Source organism: Saccostrea echinata, unplaced genomic scaffold (genome assembly GCF_033153115.1).
Source record: "Saccostrea echinata isolate AGI-Se365-2 ecotype Australia unplaced genomic scaffold, CSIRO_AGI_Sech_v1 ptg000009l, whole genome shotgun sequence".
Classification (NCBI taxonomy): Eukaryota; Metazoa; Mollusca; class Bivalvia; order Ostreida; family Ostreidae; genus Saccostrea; species Saccostrea echinata.
The window spans coordinates 40322765-40330271 of record NW_026889758.1 but is presented as its reverse complement, the minus strand read 5'-3'; positions in this window follow the sequence as shown (position 1 = coordinate 40330271).

Genomic DNA, 7507 nt, shown 5'->3' with positions numbered 1-7507 from the left:
TTTTTTTCAGCCTATAAGCTTGTTCAATTTGAATTTAATAAAATCATAACTTTCTTTATCACTGTAATGACATAAAATGAAATGAGATTGTTAAGTGAAATCATTGATCAACAAAGACTATTTCAATGTCTGTCAGCTTGCATTGAAACATCCAAGGATAAAGATTTCAAATGGTTTCTATATATTAGACTTACTTATTTAGACTTCTAGTTCAAAAGTGACAAAATCATTCAAGTTTGACATAAGTATAATTCCACATGTATATAAGTTATGTATCTTTTATAATGTAAGAAAGACACAAGCTATATCAGCTCAGGATCATGAATCCTTCTAATCTGATTTGCACAAAGGAAGTTATGATCATGCTATGTAAAAAGCCGTGAGATTAAAAATATATAGTTTGAACCAAAACCTGCCTCTTTCAAATTTTATAAGTTAGAAACCGTCTTCCTGGGACAAGGATTCCTTGCCTACACATTGGTTTCTGTGTACAAAAACACCTCGCTTTCAACCTCAGATTCTGTGTCCATGTCTTGGGTATGCGGAACCCGTACAGCTTTTCTAAATCCTATATCGGTTCCTTGCCTTAACTGTGTCTACACCATGTCTATTTCACCTCAAAATTTTGGAAGGACACTATTATATTGCGGCTCGATTGGTTTTAAAATATGCATATTAAGCAAAATAAAAGTTGTGTATTTCATAAATTTCAACAATTGGAAATGATAATATTATTAAATCACAAACTTCAACTCAAACTGAAAGTACAAAACAAGTAGAATTTCTCATACCATGCTTACCATATATATGGGGTATACAGTCCACCACATACACAAGCACACAATACATTTCCCATAGGCGATAATGTTAATCATTTCTCACACTGTTTCGAATCCTAGTGCTTTACATTTAAGGATGGAACAACTCTCAAATAAAATCTCAAGGTGGAATGTCAGATTGTTTTCCGGCCAAATGCACACATTCGCAAAAAATAAACATCTGAAAATAAAAGTAATTAAAACAGTAAAAGTAGGGCATTAACATTTCCAAAATCTAGGGTATGCACATATCAAACTATACAATTCCTTTCCTTTAAAAGATAAAATGTCCAAATCTTTCCAACGAACAGAGCGAAAGGAAAATTGAATGCACACTTTGGTGCTAATACAGTTGATTTAACAGGTCCAGCACAATCTCTTGATTTAGCTATATAGCTTGAAAAAGCTATATAGCTTTATTAAGCTATTCAAAATAGCTTGATAAAGCTATTTATGTGCAGTTTTTCAGGAAAAAAATTTTGTAAGAAAAAGACAAAAAGTCGCAAGTATTAGACTATTCATATATGTACTGTGGGCTATCAAAACAACAACTGAAATCAAAGATAGTTCTAACATTGCAGCATTTGAGTTCTTTTAAGCAAAAGATGAATTTCCATTGTTTGAGTAACTGTACACGACCTTGTGTGCGTTGAGGCATGGATAAGTATGATTGCTTCTCATTGTACTGAATTATTACCAATCCATTATCTTGTTGACCATAATTGGCCTCTTTTATAATTTCAATGAAGAAGTACATGTAACTGTATCAATTGCTTTATATAGCCCCAAAACTTTTAGAACTTTGAGTACAAAGTCTATTAAGGAGACGCAATTTGATGAGTGATTTTTACATGCTTTATTTCCAGAAGAGTTCAAGGTTGAATATTATCACTGCACCAAGGTGCGACTTTTTGTGCATGCTGAGAAAATAAAACAGTTAAGAAAAAAGTGTGATAAAATAGCTAAATTAAGCTATTCTGAATAGCTTAATAAAGCTATATAGCTAAATCAAGCTATATAGCTAAATCAAGAGATTGTGCCGGACCTGTTTAATGCACAATTTTTTGCTTCAGTGCAATTATCATGATTATGGTGCATGGCACAAGCCTTCAGCATATGCCAGCGAGTATGTTAAACTTTCTGTACGTCGCTGCAAGTTTTTTTTTAAGCATTGTACACGTTGTAGTGTGGCAAGCCTTCATTTGAAGAGGTGTGGAGCAACCTTTACATCTTTTGTGTGTATATGTGAATTTACAAGAGTCTCACTTAGCCTATCTTCTTAAATTACATGTTGGTATCACAGCTGTATCATGCTCACATTTAACATCACAGTGAAAGGTTTAAAATATATGCACAACCAAACTTTTGTGAAATATCTGCACTTGACTGATATCACATGTATGACTTAATAATTTTATACGTGACTCGAATGACCTCTGATTTGTTTATCATGTAAATATTTTGAACTTGTCACTTACACCTATAATATATAACGTTTCTTACTCTACACTTACCACGAGGGGCATTTACACACTAATATAAATCACATGACGACCTCAGAGGTATAATCCAATAAGTATTTCTATGTTATTAGGTTCACCATCAAGTATCACGCCACAACAGTTACGATTAAGAAGTAATTCGTTCCGGTGATGACTCGGAATGAAATTTTATACAGAAAAAAAATAAATGTTTATAACTTGAGTAAATCTGAGTAGAATAGGTAAATCAGACAATTTTTTTTTACTAGAAATCGACATGGTAAATGGAGAGGGTGTGTGTGTGTGTGGGGGGGGTTATTAACAATGTTCAAATAGATATGTAAGTCCCTGATTAGATTAAGTGTAAAATATATGCAGTTCTTTATATATACGATGGACAATGCTTAGCAATTCATGTACCGATCCAGTCCAGTCCACTCCTTTTTTTTAAAGTTTTTCTCGGGGGGGGGGGGGGGGGGTTGAACAAGTTTGCGGTTTTTAAAATTTATCGATTTATTTTTTAAGTTTTGGGTAAATTTCTCAGTTGGATTTTTTTTTTTTTTTGGGGGGGGGGGCTGGAATCTCCCATCCCCTCTCCCGGAAGAATCCCTGGATCATTGATAACATCTTAAAATTGTCTACAGCGGAAAGAGGGGATAAATTGAGAGAGAGAGAGAGAGAGAGAGAGAGAGAGAGAGAGAGAGAGAGAGCATTAGGAAGAGGGAGAGCAGTAGTCCCTCCCCGTCCACCCCATAGAGCAAGTAGCAGCCAATTTATTTATAAGCTAGAAACAAATAAAACGAGGGGACAATACCAATACTATATTGGTCCAAATTTTCACCGTTCTTGTATGCAAAGGAGTAAAGTTAAATGTATTACCGGGTATATTGATTGCCTTTCCACGCCCATCTTAATCCATTAAGTGCACAGGTACTTATAAAAACTTAAAAATGCTTAATGAAATCTGAATGAAATCAAATCCACTGAAAAGAGTATGAAAACTGAGTCGAACTATATATCATGACACACTTAATTTTTTTTTTTTTTAAAGTAACTTACATGCCTAGACATCTCCTTCCGAGGAAAAATAGTGAAAATGAATCACTAACTCTAATGAATAAACAAGGTAAAGCCTAGGAAACCACATTTTACAATTACCGTAATCACACCACAACAAGTCTAGAGACTGTAATTATTTCTCTTACACGGACAGGTAAGGAACTAATGATTAAAGTTTCCAATCTGAATGCATGTACAAAAACTTGCAGATTTTTATATTTTGATTAGTTTAGCAGCTTTAAGGATACATACAAGAAGAACTGAGCATACTTTATTTTTGGGTGAAGGAGAAAAACTGTGATCTTAATTGTCTACATTAGCCATAGTATTTTAAAAATGCATTTCCCCTTCCAATCAAAACGGTCTATCATACACGTACCTCCAATATAAAGATATCTAATCTTTCTAAATTCTTTTTATATAGTACATGTGCAGGTGTTTCATTGCGACATACATCAGGGACATTGTATTAGAAAATATTTAAATGAATTTGTTCATTTGAAATTCTGTAAATTCAGTCGAGAAACATTTAAAATGGAAAAATGTGATTCTTATATGGTGAAAACGTACCGTAAAATATTTTTGTAATCACATATTTGAAGCATTTTTTTTAAATTAAGAATAAATTACAAAAGAAGTGCATGTCTTGGACAAGGCTAAATAAGATAAATTATCTCTAACTTCATAAAATAATTTATTTAAATTCTAAACTGAAGATGTGTTGATGGCAATATGTGTGACTATAAAGGATAGAGATAATTCCAATTCAGTTCATAACTAGAACAAAGAACCAGATACGTTTGATATATTACATGAAGTATAATTTTTGATATAAATTGAACATAATTAATTGATATGAGTGCATGAAATAAAAACATGTCAACATTATGAATAATTTGAGAAAATTCGAACTAAGACTCGATGACGGCTGCAAATTATGCTTAACAAATGGATTGGGCCATGTAGTAGATTTAAAGCCAGATGGAAATATATTTAAATAATTCTTTAACCTTAAAGGATTATTTTGTGGATTATAACTAAGGGATTTGAACATAAATTTTTCAAGGGCATATAAACAACGAAATCTAAATTCCCTATGTTTATCGAGTGATTGATTAATATCTTTGTATATGGAAACGATGTGATGTTTTGTAATTAACGCTTTAATTCACGGTAAAATCAACAGAAAATTAACTTACCTGATTATATCATTTGTTGCTTTGTAGAAAAATCGAGAGCATTACACATCGGAAGTCGGCCATAGTATTAGTCTGCATTGCGCATGCGCTAGAATCAAAACCGAGTAAAGTGTGTAAGGGCCATTTTTTGATCATAAGTCGGTGTGTGAAAATACGGGTGTAAACCGTCAAATGACACCAACTTTTTTCCTCGATTTTTTGGGCATAAATAATCGAGAACTACCCATTTTTCGTAAAACTGCAACTCACTACAGTGATTACTGTAGTGACTTGAAAAACTGTAGTGAGTTGATTGATGTGTCAATAAGTACCTGAGCTGAGTTGAAGGTGTTTACAAACGCACACCCTCACACATCCTCCCTCACACACACCCTCACACCCTCACACACCCTCACACACACACACACACACACACACACCCTCACACACACACACACACACCCTCACACACACCCTCACACACACACACACACACACACACACACACACACACACACACATATATATATATATATATATATATATATATATATATATATATATATATATCTATCTATCTATCTATCTATCTATCTATCTATCTATATAGCTCAAGTGAAGCTTTATCTATAAAGCACCATTATACAAAATGCCTTTTCAAAATCGATAACGAGAAGTAAGCTTAGAATATTTTAAAATAAATACCGGTATCCAGTTTGTTCAGAGTCTGCTAACTGAGGTTTTAATGGTTTATCTATTTTCAACATGCCTTTGATGATATTTTGTAATCAAAATTGATGAGACAGATAGCTCTGCAATTTTTCTGCAAAGTTCTTTATCAAAAATCATTCTATTCTACACACAAGTATTCTGAATTTCATATTAAAAAGATGCTCGAGTTATTCATTGAGAGAATATTTGTAGTCCTTGGAGACCATATCTTCCGATAATCTGTTAGAATTCCCATGGGTACTTATTGTTTCCCATTATTAGCAAACCTGTCTTTGTATTTTTATGAAACAGAATTTATGCAAAAACTTATGAAATAAAGAAGTCTTTTGTTGTGGCCTTCAGTTCGACATTTTGATTTATCGATGACGTTTTATCAATTAACAATATTCATTTTCATTCATACGTTGAATAGATATATCTCAATGAACTCAAAATAAAAGACATCACAGAGTCTGGCACATCTGTTTCGTATTTAGATGTTTCCCTAGAGAAAGACTTTGATGGCAAACTAACAACTAGACTTTGAGATAAAGGTTTAAATTCAACTTTTCTATCGTCATTTTCCTTAAAGTAGTAATATACTATTATCACCTGTATATGGGGTTTGTCTCTCAGCTGATTCGATACAAAAGAGTGTGTTCTACTTACAAATAATTTCTATAACGAGGTAGGCTCCTGAAAAAAAGTTGATAAAAGGATATCAGCAATTTCGTTTTAAGTCCATATTTCGGACATTCTATTCTATATCAATAGATAAAAAGTTAAATGACGTCTTTCATATAAATCGTTAGGTCATAATTTTCATTCTGATTTTTCTACGGATCTAGATTTATGCATTTACCCAATCATAGCAAGGACTGTAAGAAGGGTGTGACCGGTCGAAAGGGAATTCAGCTGATCCATTTTCTAATATTTTCAGAGGTCTGATTTACTTTGGTCACAATTTTTATTATTTAGTTGGACTTTTAAGCATGATCACTGTCCGTTATTTTCACATTTCATTAGAATTAATACCAAAAAATATCTAAAGTACCCTGATCAGGAGTATATTTTTTTCTATGAATACATTGGATTTCTTATAATGTGATCGCACATCAATTTAAATCAATCATAAATACATGAAATAAATCAATGTACAAACTGATTTACAAATTTCAAAAACCTTGTATAGTATCCTATGTCCATAATTCATTAATTGAAATATTGTGTTATAAAATGTCTGCATTAAATGCCACCCTTTTTTGCAAGTTACACCAAATTTACAAAATGGAAAGAAATCTAATTGAAGTAGCTTATTCTTTTGGATCATGAAACATGTGTTTTTAAGAATATGCGGCATTTATTTACATGCACTTTCAAACTTCAATCATTATATTTTTTATAAGATTAAAATACAATATCAATTCAAATTGACTCGCAATATGAAAAGAACACCGGAAACATCAATTTGATCTCTTTATCGGAACAATAAGGTAGTTTCAACCGATGCTACATTTCCCCCGAAGCTCTCTCATGTAATGAAATATTCATAACACAATGTAGAATTAAATTGACGTTTACTGGGAAAATTAAATGTTTGAAAATAAATAATGGGTTTCTAATTCAAGTTTTTGCTTATTTTTTATTTGTTTTGAAAAAGTCGATGGAAATTTCCTTGTTGTCTTACACAGCTGATAAATGTCTTAATCATGAAAGCTTAACATTATATGATTAATATTTTAAAAGTTGTACAAGAATTAAATGTCACAATTTAAAAAAAAATATTATAAGGATTCTGGAAAATGTCAAGGCGACTTTAATTGAGAAATACGTCCTTTATCTGGCTAAGTATACATGTACTTAAATGGAGTAGCTGTTATACAAGAAAGCCCTATATTCAAGGTCTTAAAAGTAATTTTGATCAGCATGATTTTTTTGTCAAGACATGATCATAGTTATCTCAGCAAGTCAACGTAAATTTCGGGTTGAAGGCAATTATATTTACTTGACAGGTGAATTAAAAATTCTGATCTGAACCACTCACTGGGAGTGGTTCAACAAAAGGCCCATTGGTCACATCACTCACTGAAGACTGAGAGTTACTGACGAACTAATTAATATGAAAAAAGCTCCAAGAATTGCCTCACACAAAGGAAATTTATCATTATGTACATTATATAATGCAGTATTTTTAGACTTGTCTTCAGGGAATACCAATTTGTTGTGCTACCTTAGAATGAGAGCCTTTATTCAGTAAACT